General features: G+C 56.2%; 1 pseudogene; it reads left to right on the forward strand.

Annotated features, from left to right (window-relative positions):
• Positions 1–8,195: 8,195 nt before the first annotated feature.
• LOC144257512 (relaxin-3 receptor 1-like) lies at positions 8,196–9,283 on the forward strand (annotated as a pseudogene).
• Positions 9,284–19,521: the final 10,238 nt, after the last annotated feature.

The following is a 19,521-nucleotide window of genomic DNA, read 5'->3' on the forward strand; positions in this document are numbered from 1 at the left end:
TGGGGAGTTGAAATGGCCAGGCACAGCCGGGGCTGGGGTGCGGGGCACAACCCCTCAGGAGCCAAGAGCTCGCACCCGAGTTCGGCGAAGCAGAACTGACCGCGCCTGGCAGCTGCGATGCACCAGGCCCCGTCAGCCCCGGGCTGGGATCCGGCTTAGCTGCCAGGCAGAGGGGGAGCGTCTGGAGGGGTGTGTGTGTGCATAGGAGAGAGACTGCGGAGGTATAGGGAGTACCTCTGAGGTGGTGGCGACTGACCCTGGCTGGGGTCTCAGAGCCCTTCCCCAGAGGGAGGCCTGCGAAAGCCCGTGTCCCTGGCTAGAGTGGGGCGCACGCTGCGATTCTCTCCAGGGGGGCCCCGCATGGCCATCGGGGGGCCCAGCGAGGGAGCTGGGATATTTGGTGTTTCTCTGTTTGGGGGGTGGATTTTTTTTTTTAAGCCTGAGTTTTCGTCTCCTAATAAACTATTTTGGAAGAAAGGGCTGTGGAGTTTGGCCGGGGTAGAAGCAGGAAGGGGTGCGGGGTTGGCCAACGCTGGGACGGCCAAAAGCCAGCACCTGACTGCCAGCAGCTTTCCACCTGCCTCCGCAAGGCCGCTTCCCCTGCACTCTCCCTCTGACCCGATTTTCAGACGCGCTGAGCACCCAAGTCAATGGGAGCTGCAGAGGCTCTGAAAATCAGCCCCCGTGGGGGGCGGGCGGGGCACCGTGGGGCAGGGGCTCCCTCCTCCTGCGGATTCCCTTGTAGCAGGGAGGAAACCCTGGCCTGGCTGCCCGCTCCACCAGTGCCCACATGGCTTTACGCCGTCCCCTTTGGCACTCAGTTGTGGATGAAGCTAGCACAGAACTGGGCGGGGGGCAGGGCAAGGGGTAAGACTAATGCCATGGAGGGGCAAGCAGCAGGGAGAGGGATACCCGGGCAAGGCCAGATAAATGTGTCCAGGACCATACGTTTGTAGCTGGCTGAACAACAGAGCAGGGGCCTGGTAGCACTTCCTGGACGGTGGGGGCTGAGGGCCCATGGGTCCTTGGGCGTGGCAGACCCGTGGGACTGAAGGAGGAGAGGGCAGGTACGGGGTGGGGGGGCCCTGCGCAGTTCAGCCGGGTAGTGAGAATAAGGAGGCGTTGGCCTTTCCTTGCTGGAGATCTGGCTGCAAATCCCAGCGGAGGGTCATGGGCTGGGCAGGTGTGCGCCTCACAAATGCAACCACCGCTCAGCAGAGGTAGGGGCAGTCGGGGTAGGGGCAGAAGGGGGAGTCGCAGGCCCACTGGCAGGCACTTCCCCTTCGGTCCTAGAGGGCGTCTGTTCAAGTCACCCCCATTCAACCAGCCCCACTGCTGGCTGACTCCCCTCTGTGCCCCAGGGCAGGGCAGGGCAGGGCCAGGAGACAACCAGAAGATTCAGTCTCCAGGTCCCTTAGGTTTCGTCTTGTCGGCTGTGTCTACACTGCGATCAGCCACCTGTGGCTGGCCCGCGCCAGCTGACTTGGGCATGCAGGGCTCGGGCGAAGGGTGCAGACCCTTGGGCTGCGTCCCGAGCTCTGGGACCCTCCCACCTCTGCTGGTAATGGCCGTGTCGACCCACCCTTAGAGACTCCACCACAAGTACTCTTGGGTCCAGTAGGACCCTACCTGGGGCCAGCTGATTACCCCATAAACGGCCCAGCATCCTGGAAAGCCCAATTCATGCTGTATTTATCCCCCGCATGGTGCGCCCCGTCTGGGGCAGTCCCACGCCACCCAGCACACCCCTGCTCCAGCATCTTCTGCCACACCCAGCCTCCACCTTGGTCCCCACCTGCCCTTTCAGCAGGACGGCCGCCCCGGCCTCCCCCGCAGGAGACCTTCCAAGGTTGGCAGACTAGCCCTGCCGCTGGTCTACGACCCTCAGCCCTTTCCTGCCTCCCAGTCCTGGTTCTCCAGCTCGGGAAGGGCAACAGACTTACCCCTGGGCCGCTTTGCTGTCCTCAGCCTCCCCCATGGCTTGTAAAGCGCCCCCCCCCCATTCACACCTGTCTTCTGCTCATGATTAGCCCCAGCTGTCACCTTGCTCTTTAATCGGGTCCTCCTGGGTTGCTTATAGGGTGTGGCCCCCGCTGCACGTAAAGGGGCCAGTCACCCTGGGGCTAGGAGGGTCCGCAGGAGGGCGAAGATGAACAGTATGAGCAGAGGACAAACGTGGGGCCCAGGTATCCGTGTTGCCACTTGTCCAGCTGCAAAGGAGCGAAGCCTGGCGTCCCAGCCCCTTTCTACCCTGGATCACGATCGCGCTCCGCTGGCCAAGAAGGGATTCCTCCGCCCTCCTCTGGAGAAGCAGATGGAGCAGCCCAGAGGTGGGCGCGTTCCAGCAGCGGGCGAGGGAGTTCTGCCTGGGGAGGCTGCAGGGTGCTTTGGGAGCCTTTGCGTAGAGATGCTCTAGAAAAGCGATGCCAGGAAGTAGCACCATCTCCATTGCTCTGGACGTTAGATGCACTCCCTCCCCAGGTAACCTCACCACCTGCTTCGGGGTGCAGCATCTCCTTCATTACATGCAGCACTGAGCAAGGGGCCCACTGTATTAGGAGGAGCTTTTCCCTTCCCTTCTAGCACTAGGCCTGGGCCCTGGCTGGAGACAGACCTCAGCCTTGCTGGGCCAGTGCCTTGTTCCTCTGCATTCACCAGGCGAGGCCCTGACCACAACGTGGGTGGGACCCAGGTGGCAGTGGTGTGAGGCGGGGCTGTGAGATGCCATGGCTATGGGGGGCTTTTACCCGTCGATGCCTGATTGATAGATGGAGTCTGCCACAGACACCCTGAGCTCCTGACTGGCATCGAGAGAGAAGAGTACGAGGCTGGTTCTCCCTGCTAGGGTGGGAACAAACAGGCCAGGAGAACATGGGGAGGAGAGGGAGAAAATGACTGACAGACAGGGAATCAGGGCTGGGCACTGTTATGAAAGAGAGGATTTACCCTGCTGTCCTTAGCTCACATTTCCCTTCTCTCCTGCCGGGGGGTAACCAGTTGGATTCCACTCTCCCAGCCCCACCCCAGAAGTGGCTGCATTTCAGTGGCTGCGTGTGGCAAGGGACAGACCCTGGAGCCCTGTGCTTGGGCAAACTTCCCTTACCAGCAAAGAGAATGTGCCAGAATGAAACCTGAGTAAGGACCCTTGGGATTTGGCCTTGAAGTCGCAGCAAAAGTTGAGCAGGGCAGTCACGGGACAGGAGTGGCAGAGAGAAGTTGGATCAGTGGGGAAGAAGGCGGAGCAGAGCTCCACCCAATCTGGTCCCGAGCCTCAAAGCGTCGTTAGGCTCCACTGAGATCAATGGCCGTTAGGAGCCGAAATCCCTTTGAGGGTCTAGGCTGCTATCCCTGAGCCGCATGCAGCGTTCCTGCCTGATTGCTGTACCCCGGGTGTGCACACTCCCGGTCGGGCAGCCCCCTGAGGTCTGCACTCCAGAGGAACGGCTCTGCTTGTTCACAGCCCAGCCTTGCTTTCGTCCTCAGCCTCCGTCGTCCCCAGGCATCAGTCTGCATCCCGAAATTAAATGGATGGAGGAGGAGCCAAGCAGAGCAGCTGACTCAGAGCCAGCACTGCCATAAGGGACGGCAAATCCAGCTTGGTGCCAAGCCCCCTCAGTGCCTCCCAGAGCCAAGGAGAGCTGTGGAGGCTCCAGGAACGCCCAGTGGGGCAGCACGGTCCAGAGGATAGAGCACTGGATGGGGATTCAGGGACCAGGGAGCTAGTACCAGCTCTGCTACTGCGCTGCTGTTTGACCTTGGGTGAGTCACTTCCCCTCTTGGTCTGTTGAGATTGTAAGCTCTTCCGGGGAGGGCTGCCTCTTCTTCTGTGTTTGTACAGCGCATGGCGCAGGACCGCAGGCCAACATCCCAAGCGGTGAGTTAATGCAGAGGTGCCGTGTCGAAGAAGCACTCCAGGCACGGCTTGCTCCCTTTTCAATGCACGTCACTGGCGAGTGGATGTATCTAGCCAGGGCTCTTTGTACAAAACTGCCAATAGCCGCTTCTCACTCGCTTGGGCTTGGGGGACGGCTGATTAAAATGCACCAGAAACCAGAGCTATAATTACTGCACTGGGTAAGAAGGGCTTGAGGATGAAAATTACAGCCTCGCCCAAGGACGCTTTGCCAGGCTTGGAAGAGGCTGCCAATCCCATTGGGCGGGGCGGAAATGAGCACCAATTTGCAAGAAACTGATTTTGTTCTGAGCTGCGGAAGCTTTGGGGGTTCATTCGTATTCCGGTTGCAGGGAGCGAGCTAGAGTGCGGCCCAGCGGGGACAGAGGAGTGGGGGGTGGGGACAGGGCAGGGGGTGAGATGGAGCCGCCTTTGAAGGGAAAGCTCATGAGGTATGTCTACACTACAAACCTAAGTTGACCTATATTAGGTTGACTTACAGCCACCACAGTAATTACTGGTGGTGCATGTCCTTGGGTCGGTGGTGTGTGTCCTCACCTGGAGGGTGGTCTATCAGCTTTCCTGGCAGCTTCCTGCTGGGACCCCGTCTGCCCCACAGACTCCCGGCAGGTTGTTCCCTCCCCTTTGCTCCGTGTTCCCTGCCGGGAGTGGGGGGAAGCCACCCGGGGCTTCTTGGGGCCCCGCCCCACTCCCTGCTGGGAGCATGTGCAGGGTGAGCTGCTGGGGCTTCTCACCCTGGCTCCCAGCCAGGAGCGGGGTCCAGCCACCCAGCTCTGCAGGGGACCCTGAGACAGCTGGGCTCTAGCTGCCTGGCTTACTTGTCAATTTCATGGCTCCTATCCTGAAATTGACAAGACAAGGTAAGAGACCCTGTGTGTGCACAGACAGGGCTTGGCCCTAACTACGCTGACATAAGCCTTACGCCTCTTGTGGAGGGGGAGTTATTCTGTCGGTGTAGTAGGGCACTTTCACGGGTGGGAGGAAGGCTGTAGTGTAGACACTGACATAATTAGGTGGACATAAGCTGCCTCCTGTCGACCTAACTGTACAATGTAGCCCAACACAGGCCATCTCAGTGACATCCTACAGGGCACGGGAACACACTCGGTGTGAGCGTGGCAGGAGGGAAGACTCTAGGGCTTAGCAGCATTTCCTTCCTAGCCGATCCATCGGTATCTCTTTACTCTCCTCACCGCTCCTGCTCTGGGGCAGCTGCCGGGGCAGGCTCACGGTAACTGACACTCCTACCTTCTGAAGATGCCCAGATGCCTTTGGTGGCAGAAAGGAGCAAAGAATACTCGTGGGTGCCAAAGCACGTTTAGTGGGTGAGGATCTGGGGGGCTAAGGTGGGGGGTGTTAAGCCCCCTTTACCCCTCCTGGAGTCGGGGCTGTGTTGGAATCTGCACTGAGAGTTAGGCAGCAATGGGAGCTGTGCTAATTTACAATGCTCCCACGTGAGGTGCTCAAAGCCTGGAGTTGCTGAGATGCCCCATAGCAGGTCTAGGCTTTGCGGGGCTCCTTCTGCCCCCTCCCACCCTCCGTATGCCAGGGAAGCCTCCAAAGACAGCCTGGGGCTGTCTTGCTCAGTTCCTATGCTGGAAGCATTCTCTTCAGGAGGGATCTGGAGTTTTTAGAGCCCCTTTACATCACTCCGGCCCCTTTCCCCGGTGCAAAGGGGACGCTACGGGGGTGAGAATCTCAACCGTAATTCTCACTTTCATCCTTCCCCGCTAGGAAATTAGTCATGAATTTCTTCTCCACACATCACCTACTCTGCAGTCCTTTTGCGAACAGGGCCTTGCAACCATGTCCGGTTGGAAATTTGTACCATTAGGGTACGTCTACACTGCAGAAAGAGACGGGCTTCTAACTGGGGCTAGCTACCTCGGGGCAAAACAGCCATGAAGACAAGGCTGAAGCCTGGAGCCCCACAAAGCCCCAGTCCATCCTATGAACAGGATGGCTCTGAAAATATAAGCCCAAACATTGGTGGAGCTGGGCCCACCTTCCTGAATATTGGTGGAGCATGGGCACCATAAGGTCATATCTCACCACCTACATCCACAACCTCCCTTGGGAGCCTGGTCCAGAGCTTAACGCCCCTGAGAGTTGGAAAGTTTTTCCCTAGTATCTAACCTAAATCTCCATGGCTGCAGATTAAGTCAACTACATCATCCTGCTTCCAGTGCTCAAGGAGAACAATTGATCACTGTCCTCTTCAGAACAGCCCAGTTCACTGTCATGTTGGCTAGGAATCAAACCCAGATGAGCGGCTTGGGGGCTCGCTCCGGTCACTGCTATGCTCATGACTTGCCTCTAACGCTCACGGGAAGTGCTTCTGACAAAGGTGTAATTTAAGATTAAATAGCAAGCAGTCAGCCTCTCCAGCCAGAAGCTGGCAGGTGAAATTAGGAGGGCAAGAGGGGAAATTGAATGTGGTTTTCAATCTGACTGGCAGAGGATTTAAAGTGCAGGGAGAGCAGTGGTTATCCACTAAGTGGGTCTCTCCTCTGGAGATGGTGGGTTTTTTCAGAGGATTAAATTGGGTCAAAAAGCATTTCACGATTTCTGTATCCAGTTCTGACTCCTAATGCCACCACCAGGGAATGCTGGAAATGAAGATCTGGACCCCCGGAAATTCAGCCTGGTGAACTGAAATGCCTCCCCCAGCGCTCACTTCCATGGGTTGTTTGAAGACGACACTGGCTGATCGGTAGGGTAGAAGAGATCAAACTGCAGGGGCCCGATTCTTCCCCTATTGGTGTAAATCAGGAATAAGTCGAGTGAGCGTGGAAGGAACACCGGGCCAGATTCTCCGCTGCCCTGCAACTCGAATTATCACCAGAGCAAAGTGGGTGTGAAACGTGACCTGCCTGTCATACACAACTGTGTAGATTTGCTGTATTCTGGTAATCAGCTGCCAACATTTCATGCCAGAGGGGGCTGCATTGCAATGACAGGTGGTGTAGTTCCCCACCACAAGCTTTGGGATACTATAGCGGGAACAGATAAAAACTGGAGTGGAATGGAAGACCTCTCTTACTTAGACTGTAGGGACCACCTTTTTGTTCTGTGTTTGTACAGCGCCTAGCGCAACAGAGTGCTGGGCCATGACTGGGGCTCCTACCTGCTATGACAATAAAAACAACAACTTACAGTGGAGGCGTGGCTGAGGTGCTGGCAAACCTGTATTAACAGAGTAATAGACACAGGCAGCTGGAGGGCTGCGTTGCACACGGCTCGTCTGCACTGAAACAGGTTCATGCTGCTGAGGCCACCTCCTCTCCTGTCCCCCACCCCACCCCACCCTCCGATTGTCTCTCTCACCCACCTATTGAACCCTTGCCATTGCCCTAGGACTCCAGGCCCTGCGTGAGACGAGCCAGGGGTTAGGGCTGAGCCAGCCTAGTGCTCGGGAGACACAAGTTTGAGCCCCTGCTTTGCCGCAGATGTCCTGTGTGTCCTTGGGTGCATCCCCTAATCTCCCAGTCCCCCTGCTGTACAATGGGGATCACAGCACTGCCCTTGGGAGGATAAATGCATTGACGATGGGGAGGAGCTCAGATATGGTGGTGATGGGGGGCCAGATACCTACCACAGCTAGTCAGATTATTAGCAGGTATACTTCAGTAGCACCTAGAGGTGGTATGGACCCTGGGGCACTAGGCGCTGCCCAGACACACCGTGAGAGACTGTCCCTGCCCCAAGGAGCTCACGGTCTAAATAAACAAAGGGCGGGAGGGGATGCCGTTTGTCCAAGGTCACCCAGCAGCTCAGTTCCCGGCTCTGTGCCTCAGTTTCCCCTGTTTCAAGCAAGGTGTGTCATTTGACTACACGTCTGGATGGCGTCAAACGCAATGAGACGCTGACGCCAAGTCAGGGGGTCTGGGCGCTGCTGTAGTGCAAAGAAGAAATAATCATCCTACGAGGGACGTTGGTAAAAGTCACCTTAATATTACTCCTGCTCTCCTTGCACAGTGTGTGCTGCACTGGCCACACACTGCGATTCCTCTCCCCTCTCGCCCCCTTTTCTTGTCGGAGCCGCTCCGGCACACCGTCCTCTCCTGCTGTTTCCCTGCCAAGAGCAGGAGAGGAAAGAGTTAGCTGGGGGAGCAGGCAGCAGGTTTGCATGGCAGGGAGGGGGGCTCTGCGTGGGCTGATCAAAACGGAGCGGTGCCGCGAGATCGGATCAGAAACTTGGTGGAAGCAGCAAAAAGCAGAGCCCAGTGCGAGCCGTGGCTCTGAACGGGAAGGCGAGGAGAGGCCAGGAGCAAGCACCAGCATGTCTGAGCACAGCTGCTGCAGCACGGATGAGAAACTCCTAGCAGGAGGCAACAGGAATATCTCCAATCACAGCCTGGTGGACCTGGTCTCCTTCCTGCCTTTGGACGGCACCAAAGCCACCCGGATCGCTATCGCTATTGTCTACTCCACCGTCTGCACCTTGGGGGTGCTGGGCAACCTGCTGGTGTTCTTCCTCCTGGGCTCCAGGCACCGCCGGAGAATGTCCAGCATGACTTTCTTTGTGCTCAACCTGGCAGTGACCGACTTCCAGTTTGTACCTTGCCCTTCTGGGTGGTAGACACGGCCCTGGATTTCAGCTGGCCCTTTGGCAAGGTCATGTGCAAGCTGATCTCCTTGGTCTCGGCCATGAATATGTACGCCAGCGTCTTCTTCCTCACTGCCATGAGCGTGGCCCGCTACTGCTCTGTGGTGTCGTCCCCGAAGGCCAAACAGGGCTCCTCCTCCAGGTGCCTGGCTAAGGTGGCCAGTGCCATCATCTGGCTCTTTGCCGCCATAGCCACCTTGCCACACGCCATCTTCTCCACCACCCATAGGGTCTCCGGGGATGAGCTCTGCCTGGTCAAGTTCCCGGAGCTGAAAGACATCGACCCCCAGTTCCTGCTGGGCTTGTACCAGACCCAGAAGGTCCTGCTGGGCTTTGTCATCCCCTTGGCCATCATCTCAGCATGCTACGTCCTCCTCCTCCGGTTCCTGAGCAGGATGAGGATGAGCAGCAGCAACCCCAAGACGAGGTCCCGGGTCACCAAGTCGGTCACCATCGTGGTGCTCTCCTTCATCTGCTGACTCCCCAACCAAGCTCTGACGGCCTGGGGCATCTTCATCAAATTCAACCTGGTGCCCTTCACTGAATCCTTCTACTACACCCAGGAGTACATCTTCCCCGTCACCGTGTGCCTGGCTCACACCAACAGCTGCCTCAACCCCATCCTCTACTGCCTGGTGAGAAGGGAGTTCCGAGAGGCGCTGACGGGACTCTTGCTCAAGGTAACCCCTTCCTTCAGAAAACATGCCAGCAAAGCCCTGCCAGCAGAGTGGGAACTGCCTGAGCCTCTGTCCTGTGCGTGAAGCTCAGCTCATCTCAGTTTAGAGGTGTCATGGCTGAGGCACCAGATTAGGACCCAGGACAACTGGGGTCTCTCCCTGACTCTGTGCCTCCGTCTCCCCTCCCACCTTTTGTCCGTCTTGTCTATTTAGATTGCGAGCTCTCCGGGGCAGGGACTGTCTCCTGCTTTGTGTATGTACAGCGCCTAGCACAAAGGGGCTGCAATCACTACGTGCTATCCGGATACATTTGGGGCAGTAGCGTCTGTTCATTCAGCCCCCTGCACTATGGGGAGCTGACTGGAGTCTTTGGGGGCCCCTGGAATACAAATAATGACACTAAAGGGGGAGCTGTGTATGTGTATGTGTGGGGGGATCTAGTAATTTTTTTAAATGTATGTGGGATCCAAGGGTTTAGGGGATAAAAATCCCTGGAGATCAGGTCTAGGCAGGGATTTTCCAAGCTGTCTAAGGGCTTTGGACTCCCGATTCCCATTCAGATGAATGGGAATCGAGTGTCTCAATCCCCTTTGGCACACTGAAAGTCACAGACTTACAGGTTAAAGAGAAGAGTTCCTAAGGCAGGGCGTGGGGAGGAGGGCGAGCGGGGAGCCCCTCTGTACTGTTCTTCCTTTAAAGTCTTGCTTTGATGCCCCAAGCGAAGAAGGATTTCAGCACTCCGGACAGCTCCTCAAGGAGCCTTGGGAAACCCCCAGCTGAGGCAAGAAACCCAAGACAGAATGGTCCTGTGGACATGAATTTGTGTTTTGGTGACGGCTGCTCTGTCCAATTCTCCCCTGCCTGGGGGAACGAGACCGGGGCAGCGCCCAAGAGCAGAGCCGGAGCTGGGCACCCAGCCGTCCCTGCTCCGGATTGTGACACAAGTGCTTCGGGAGGTGGCGGTTCTGGGGACAAAGGGCCCTTTGTGCCGCGCAAAGAAGGGGATGTGCCGTTGCGGGGGGTCTGTTCCAGTGTTTCGATTGCTGCCCCTGCGACAAAGCCCAAGTGGCGTGCGAAAGGCTAATGGTGAAGTCATTAAAGAGGCCGGGTGTCTCGGCCCACAACTGGGGAAAGCGATACTGCTTCTGTAATGCTGCTTGGCTGCGAGAGAGAGAGCGTGTTGGTGAGTGAAAACAAGTCACTGTGTGCGAGAGAGCACGCACACCCACACACTGATCCTACCGACTGCCTGGCAGAGACAAGAAGTCCTGTTCCCACGAGCCCTAAGCCCCTTTTCTCCCTTCCCCACACAGAGACGACCTCAAAATAAACAGCAGGCTCTGGCTTAATGCAGTGGGGGAGCAGGGAGTTGAAATCTGGCTCTTTGATCAGCCCCCGGGGGCGGGCAGGGCTTGTGAACAGTAAGGTTAAGTCTCAAGCCCTGTTTTAGCAATCACAAACCCAAGGGAGCAGGAGAGGATGGAGTCTTGATTGCTCATTTCAAGTCAGGTTTAATTGCAAGTGTGTGAATTAGAAGATGAGGAAAACAGAACAACATGCCTCTTCTAGCTGTTCCGGGGGGCTGGCTTGGGGCAGCAGGGACTCCTGCATGCCTGTGCCCGTATGTCCCGTCATCAGGTATGCAGGAAAGGCAGTTGTGTAAAAGGCCCTCATTGGCATGTGTGACGAAGTGGGACTGTTCTTAATGTTTCCTCTAAATAGTGCGGCGGTGCCTCAGTTTCCCCTATGCAGTTCTAGGCGGTGGGATAAGGGTGTATGATCATTGCAGAGCCCTAGAGGGCAGGTGTGTGCAGGGGTCTGGACACAGAGGGTGGCCGACACCCTGTTTCCTGGCAACTGATGGCCTGGGCCCTTCCCCCCTGCAAGGTGAGAGCTAAAGGGTTGGAGAACAAAGGAATCAGGTGACCTCCTGGCCCGGGAAAGGAACAAAGCCCAGAGGAGATGGGGCTGGAGGGAGTTTCAGTTTGGGGCTGGCTGGAGACATGGAGTGAAGGGCAGACGTGGTTGTCTGGTTCACTGCCCTCCAAAATGGACCCAGCTGAGGGGTCCGGTTCTCTGCACCTACAAGCTCTGTATTAGACCATGTTCCTGTCGTCTAATAAACCTCTGTTTTACTGACTGCAGAGTTGGGGGGCAGGACCCTCTGGCTTCCCCAGGAGCCCCGCCTGAGCGGACTCGCTGTGGGAAGTGCACGGAGGGGCAGAGGATGCTGAATGCTCCGAGGTCAGACCCAGGAAGGTGGAAGCTGTGTGAACTGTGTGTCCTGCAGACAGGCTGCTCCCAGAAAGGAGACTGCCCCAGAGTCCTGCCTGGCTTCATGGGGAGCAGTTCCAGAGCATCGCCCGGGGACTCTGTGACAACATGAATGAAAACAGGCTTGAGCTCCAAAGGTCCATTGCCCAAGCAGGCGTTGTGCGGCGTGCCCTGCATGAGTGGCTCTGGCACACGCAGGCTTCGATGCCAGGCAATGCCAGCCCTTTGGGAACGTCCTAAATCTTTGTTTCTTCCAAACACCAAGAGCAGGCAGCCAGGGTCATGTGTGTTATGGGGCAGGAGCGAGCTGCACCAGGGATCTCTCTCTCCATGGGCACTTTGTCCTACACCTGCACTCCTCTCTGAGGGGAACCCCACCGTACATGCCACATTTGACCTGACCACCAGGTTACAGCACCCCACTGCTTCCCAACTGTATTACCTGCAGCCTGGCCGGCTGGGTTTGGTCCCTGCTCTAAAATCCCCCTTGGGAGCTGTGACAGCTGCTAAACGCAGCGAGAGAGAACAACTTGTTCCAAGCAGAGCTGGGTTTATCTAGCCCTAGGAACATCACACACACAGAGAAAAGGGCTAAAATAACGAGACCCCAAATGCGTCTTATCTCTTCTCATTCTTGTACTCTCCTTGCCCACTTGTCCCAGCCACCCTTTCTGAGTCTGAGGCTCAGCCAACATCTCTCTGAGTAAGTGTCGGACTCTGAGTTCAGAGGCTGTCCTCGATCCAGTTCACAGCTCCTTGATCTTCCTGAGACCCTGAACCTGCTCCAAACTGGAGCAGGGGAAGGATGGGAGGGTCAGGTTAGACTTCAAAGCAGTAGGCTCTCTGCTTTGTCCTTTAATTACTGGTGAGTGGTTAGCTATTGGAAGTATTGGTTTACTCCTGTCTACAGCCCCTGACCTGGGGTACTACAGGATTAGCCAGAAATACAATACCCATCAAACCTGCAGAGAAATGTATACAACGTTCATAAAAACTAACATGGACACTTCCCACGCCCTGCACACCATGTTATACGCTCCTAGGAGTCTCTTACATCTCTAGCAGCGAGATCGATTGGGTTGGAGGCACAGCTGAGCTTTACGCAGCTGGGGTCCTTGGGAGGAGCCCCTAAGAGCCACAAAGTCACTGCACCACAAAGTCTACACAGTGTTGTGGACCCCACTGATATTTTCACGATCTCTACCGTTTTCCTTACAGCCCCAGCTGCTGGAATGAAGCAATTGCAGGAGAATCTCAGCTCCTAGGGGGGTAAGTAAGTTTCAAGCCCTCACGGTTGCAGAGAAAAGCTTGACAACGTGAAGCCAGGGTACCCGAAAGGCTCAAAAGCCAGAAGGGAAATAAAAAGAACCCAACATTTATTGTTCTAAATCCATCACTCAATAATCTCATGGCGTTCTGAAGGTCGGGGCAGGGCCACAATGTCCTTGCGTTACGCTGTTTTGCACCATGTCGCTGCCACGTCTCCAGCCAGCAGCAGCACGGGGGGGCACCCCTGTGGCAAACACTGCGTTCACGGTCACAAGAACGTCAGCCTGGCTGGGCCCAGCAGACCTGAGGGCCATGACCAACACCACATGCTTCCGAGGAAGTGGCAAGAAAACCCAGAGGTGGGACAACCTGCCCCGGGAACCCTTCCCCACCCCCGCTGATCGCTCTTTGTGACCCCATTCAGCACAATGGGCTGAATCCAGGCCTGGGAATTTCAAGGGGGTTTCACCCAGACCTCTGCTCCCTGGCATGCCATGATGTTCTACCTCCTCCCGGCTCCTCGGAGGGTGAAGGAGCTGTCTCAGTCTCTCTTGCTCCAATCTGCCTCATGCACACCCAGCAGTCTGAGGAGGAGCCCTGTGTCTGGTGCGAGACCGTTGTCCCAATGCTCCTGGCAGCGGAGCTGAGCTGGCATAGCTGAGTGTCAGGCCCCCGGCTATGTCCAGTTACAGCCTAGACACAGTCAACATTTCTGCCGAGAGAGCTCAGCACCCATTGTTTGCCGGGGCAGCTGCTAGGCACTGAGCAGTTAGGAAATCCGACCGTTTCATCTAGGTGCCTAAGTGGAAGCCGTAAGGTTTTGAAAATCCATCTCTTAGGCCCTTGGCATAACCCCCAAGCAAAACCTGGGCCCAGAGCTTTCGCTGGTGTCATTCGCCGTAGCTCCAGCCGTCGGCACCAGCTGAGAATCTGGCCCAGGGTTTGTAACGGGAACGGTGACAGAAGCATGGTCCAGCAGTGAAAGCACAGGACAGGGGGGCAGGAGGGCTTGACTCTGGTCCTGACTCTACCACAGTCTCACTGGGTGGCCTGGGGCAAGTCCCATCCCTGCTCTGTGCCTCAGTTTCCCCTCCGTAAAAGGGGGATCATGAGAGTGACCCAGTGCGTGGGTTAGGCGTAATTGCGGTTGTAAAGCCCTGTGACTATGAGCCTGTGGGGTGGTCTCAGACTCCACTCCGTCCCCTTTAATCTCTTGTCAGACATACAGCGTCAAGTATGGCAAGCCCGGAGACGCTGGAGGCTGTGCTGTCCAGCGCAGCTCCCTTATCAAGGACTGGAAGCCGATAGGCGCCCCTGCGGGAGGGCAGGAGTGCTGGAGAGGCTGGCGGCTGAGAATTAATCAAGGCATGCAACAGAAATCACAAGCGGCTTTGACAGCAGAAGCCCTTGTCTGCTCGTGGATCAGGAGAGCCGCAACCTTTTGGATAAATGTAAAACCCAAATGTCAGCGCCCTGATTCTAATGAAGTATTTTATTGCTCGTCTCCGATCCCACCTGGGAACGTGACGTGTCACCCTTTGATGCGATCCCCACACGAATGCATGGCTGGAGAAGCATCTGCCTCGCCTCCCTTTTGCTGTGGCCACAAATGGAGCCGATGGATATCTACACACACACACATGGCTTTGCTCTGCTCGGTTCAAGAGGCTGCTGCGGGCAGCTGGGAAAACACCATCAAAGCCCTCGGTGGTTTAAGTGAGACTAAGAAACAGCATCGGCGATCAGCCAAATCGCCTCGAACGTGACACTTCCCTGCAACTCGGGAGCCGGGAAATTCTAAGCTGGAGATTAAAGTGATTGACTTGCTGTCTCCTTTGCTCCAGGGGTCAGATCTCTCTGCCCCAGGCAGTAGATGCCATAAGGGGAGGGCCTGAAGGGGTGGGCTGGGGGAAAAAGGATGAAGAAGAGGTTAAGGACCAAGCTGCAGCCCCAGAGCTTGGGAGAGGGTGGGAGCGACAGCTCAGTGGTTTGAGCATTGGCCTGCTAAACCCAGGGTTGTGAGTTCAATCCTTGAGGGGGCCATGTAGGGATTGGTCCTGCTTTGAGCAGGAGGTTGGACTAGATGACCTCCTGAGGTCCCTTCAAACCCTGAGATTCTATGATTCCTGTCTCAGCCCCCGAGGTGTAAATTGGGAGCAGTGCTGGACTTGTATCCAGTGAGAAGAGAACCAGACCCTTCACTTGGCTGTCACTGGCAAGTTAAGGTGTTGAGTGCAGCTGGGGGGCCAGACTGGCCTCGCCTGGGATTGAGCCCTAAATGCTTGATCCTGGTCCCAGTCTAGCAGAGGGCTGAAGTATGCGCTTCCCTCCCAGCCCGTGTGTGGTACTACTGACCGAGAGGGCTTTATATGTGCTTGAAGTTAAACACCTGCTTAAGTGCAATGCTGGGCCATAGAACCATAGGGTCAGCAGGGACCACAAGGGTCAGCCAGTTTAACCCCCTGCCAAGGTGCAGGATTTGTTGGGTCTAAACCATCCAAGACAGATGACTCCAGCCACCTTCTGAAAATCTCCAGCAAAGGAGCTTCCAAAACCTCCCTCGGCAGCCTGGTCCATTGTCCTACTGCTTCTACAGGAAGTTTTTCCTGGTCAGGGCCAAGGCGCTCAGCACCCGTAGGACTGGGCCCTAAATCAGACTCTTTAATAGATTTTTAAATTCAATTGAGATTTTTTTGTCTCCTTGCTTAAAAAAAAACAAACATTTTTATCAACTTTTCTGAACTAAAAATCAATTCATTTTCCTATAGATTTTTCAACAGTCTTAAGCAAAGCAGATCTGCAGGGGGAAGGAGGGGGAAAACCAGCCCCCACTCCCAACCAGCCACACACACACAACACAACTCTACAACAGCAACTCTGCTATCTCAAGGGCAGAAAGCGGTCGTCTCCTGGACCTGGGGAAGCATCAGCAATTGGCCCGGGTTCTGATCTCAGTGTCAAGCCAGAGTCACTTCCTGGCAGTCAGTGGGGTAAACCAGCATCACTGAGATCAGAATCCCACCCTGCGAGCGAGGACAGATGTCAAGAAGAGACCCATCATCCGACCGACTCCATCACTGACTTCTCCTAGCAGAAACAACCTGCCAGGCCCGAAACTTTGGCCAGTCGCTTGGATCAAAAGGGGTAACAGCATCACTGTGGGTCTCTGGCTGCTGGCCTGATGCACGCACCAGTGCGGGTGGTGGGGGTGAAAAGAGAGCCCACAGGGAAATGACAGAGCTAATCCCTCCAGGAGATGACATGGTCTCAGGGGAAGTTGCCTGAGATTTCAGTTTGATGGACGCTATCAGTGACAAACACTGCTCTGCCTTTGCCCGGTGGCTGCTGGGGGGAGGGGATGTCCCCCCCCTTAGTGCTCAGCATTAATCAAACCTTCCCTTCCCCTCGGATCCAGTGTTTGGTGGATGGTGCCCATGCGACGGGGGGGGGGATCAATGGGAGAGGGCTCCTCGCTTTCTCCCAAGTGCCTGGCCCCATGGCAGGTGGGAACAATCACTGAAGGCTGGCAGCTGCTCTCCCGCAGAGAGGCTCTAACTGCTTTTTCCCCAGCCCGCCACTTAATCCTAGAGACCCCAGATCGCTGGCCACTTAGGAAAACGTTGGCTTACGAGACAGGCACAGCCAGCAAGCCCCTGGCAGAGCCCCGTGCTAAGATTACTGCGGACAACAAACAGTAACGAGTCCCCTGCAATGCTCAGAAAGCCCCCGCAAGCCTGGTCGCTCTTCACCTGCCATGCAGGGGGCAAACGTTTTCTCTCTGGGACGGGGCTGGCATGTCCCACTTCAGTGGAAGCTTCGGGGGACAAACACCTCCCTGGCTCAGGGCTTCCTGTAGCGTCCAGCACTGCAATATTGAAGTTCCTCTCCCAGGTGAAGGAGATCCACAGGGTGATTGCACTAGAGGACTCCAGGGAAGGACTCCGGAGAAGCGTCTCTGCCAGGGGAACAGGGAGGTCTGTATAGTTTGCCAGTGCTGGTGGAAACGCCGTGGCAAAGAGGAGGGTTGTGTAGCGTGCTCCGCTAGTGACCAGATCCTGGAGTCGGGTTGATGGGGAAAGACGGCTCCAAAGGCCGATCCCCGCTCTCCGTCCAGCTTGTACGTGCTCCATAACACCCTGCTTTCTCGGTGCACCTTCACTAATTGGAATACACTCAGTTACCGGGTCCTGAGCCCGTACCCACCAATATGCTGAGGCCTGGACCCCCACCACAAACACCTCCTGGCAGGCCCCTTCGTTCTACCTCTCCCCACCTTCCAGGCGGAGGGCTGCTTGCTCTGCAGCTAGAACTCTTCCGGCAGCTCGTCAAAGTGGGGGCTGGATGTTCCCTTGTGCTTGAAGCCTAAGGGAAGCAGGGGGAGGGCTAGCTCAGTGGTTTGAGCATTGGCCTGCTAAACCCAGGGTTGTGAGTTCAATCCTTGAGGGGGCCATTGAGGGATCTGGGGCAAAAATTGGGGATTGGCCCTGCTTTGAGCAGCGGGTTGGACTAGATGACCTCCTGAGGTCCCTTCCAACCCTGATATTCTATGATTATAAGCTGTGTGAGCAAAACAGATCGCTCACACTCAAGCCGAGGTTGCTGTATTGGAAACTACAGCAGGGAGCCTGAGAAGCGCTGAAGGGAGGCCGTGCCAGGAGGATGGATCGAACCCGGCCTGAGGTGCAGCAATGGCTTAGAGCAACAGCCAGGAACCTGGGATTTCGGACCGTTCACGGGCTCGGCGTCACCTCCGTTACATTAGATGTGCAGGGCTGAGCCGCCGAAGGAAGCGAGCGGGGGGACAAACATGATTGTATGCAAGAAATGCAGTAGCCCTGTCAGTGCAGCAAGGAGTTTGCAAATGTTGACAAAAATGTCAGGCAACTAAACAGCCAGGATCTGATTCTCATTTCCACTACAGCCAATATTCTAGCAGCATGTTTGCCAGAAGCTGGGAATGGGTGACAGGGGACGGACCACTTGTGATGACCGGTGCTGTTCATCCCTCTGGGGCACCTGGCACTGGCCACTGTCGTTCGACAGGATACTGGGCTGGATGGACCTTTGCTCTGACCCAATCTGGCCGTTCTTATGTCACTTCCCCCAGGCCGAGGCCCCTTTACGCTGACAGACGTATAAATGCCCTCAGGGTAAATGAGACAACAGCCCTCGGGGAAATCGATCCTGTGAAATGACCCCCTCTTAGGCAACCGGCCTGCCCTGCCCCGTGAGGGCTGCAAGTGGGAACTGCGTCACGTAATGAGGTAACTGCCTGCTCCCTCTCATGCATCGTCGGTGAGATTGTTCGGCTGGCAGCTCTGCTCTCTGTTCCATCGGGAGCCATCAAAAGCTAATTCCACCCTTCACTGCAATCTGAGACAATCACAGAGGGAGGTGACGCCACTCGAGGTGCAGAAATAGAGGGAGACGTATAATGGCCCCAGCAATAACATCACTGCCTAGCTCCTATGTCGCAAAGTGCTGGGCCCCGCCTGGGAGGGTCCGGCAAGGATCTGGAACCCCTCCGTCTCCTAAAGACCTCATGAGATCAGGGCCCCCATGTGCCAGGCCTTGAACGGGCAGTGAGAAACAGCCCCTACCCCAGAGAGCTTACAGTCTAAATGGACCAGACAGCTATGGGGTGGCGGAGGAAGACACAGACAGGGGCCTGATGTCACTCAGTGGGTCAGAGGCAAAACTGGGAGTACAATCCCCTGAAACATGCTGTCTCTCCCCCTAAACTAGGTGGATACTGAGAACAGGGGTGAGGCCGGATGACTGGAGGGTCAATAAGGGGGTATGGAGCCTTCAGCGTCTGACTCAATAGATAACAGTCCGGGCAGGCCAACAGCGGTCAAAGGCCTTCACCAGCTGCTGCCTTTGGAAGAGGGCACGTACTTGCGATAGGACAGGTGCCCATGGCACAGCCAACGCCCCCCCCACTGGCAGAGACACTAAATCACGAGTGGGCCACAAAGACTAGACTTGGCTCATTCGTAGAGGTGACCCCCTCCTATTCTAGGGGAAGGATCCATCGGCTGAGTGCCGATGGCAGCTTGCAATGATGCAGTCCATGCTAGATGGCTGGAGGAGCGCTGGGCCGATCTTCCACACGTAATTCCACCTGGAAAACAAGCACCACCATGGTTTCCTCCTGTTGCACCAGGCTCGGGTTTAGCTACATCTTCTTCGAGTTTTTGCCTCTGCTCTGCTAAGCGCAGAGACCCAGCAAGCGCCCAGGCCAATGGACCCTGTTCTTCACGCTGTTTGCCATCTGACATGCAGAGCCCAATCCATTTTCAGGCTGCATGGAGCTACTTCTCCCACCAAACGCAGTAGCAGCAGATGGGGATGCATCTGTAACCAGGCTGCCTGTTGCCACCTCCTACTCACTTAGCCCTCTCCTGTTCTTCACACGGCTCCTCCAGGGAACAGAAGGCTTCCTTCACTCCTTCCTCTGCCCCTAGAGATGGCGGTCGGCAACGGTCTAAGGTGGCTCAACTCTTTCTCAGCTGTTCCAGGGACACCAACCTGCTCCTACTGTCCCAGACTGATAGGTGAAGAAAACGGATTTATGGTACTTGGGTTGCACAGTTGGGTGTTAGAGGCCCCTTAGGGATCCGGCCAAGTCTTGCTCAGACCAGTGGATCTGATGCGTGGCCCAGAGCACTGGTTAGACTCTTGGGACCAAATTCCAGACACAGCTCCTGCTGCTAGACAATCCAGGGAGTAGCGACAATTCACAGCAATGGGGCTCCTCTCCGTGTTTGTTCCATTCT

This window comes from Eretmochelys imbricata, chromosome 25, assembly GCF_965152235.1.
Source record: "Eretmochelys imbricata isolate rEreImb1 chromosome 25, rEreImb1.hap1, whole genome shotgun sequence".
Lineage (NCBI taxonomy): Eukaryota > Metazoa > Chordata > Testudines > Cheloniidae > Eretmochelys > Eretmochelys imbricata.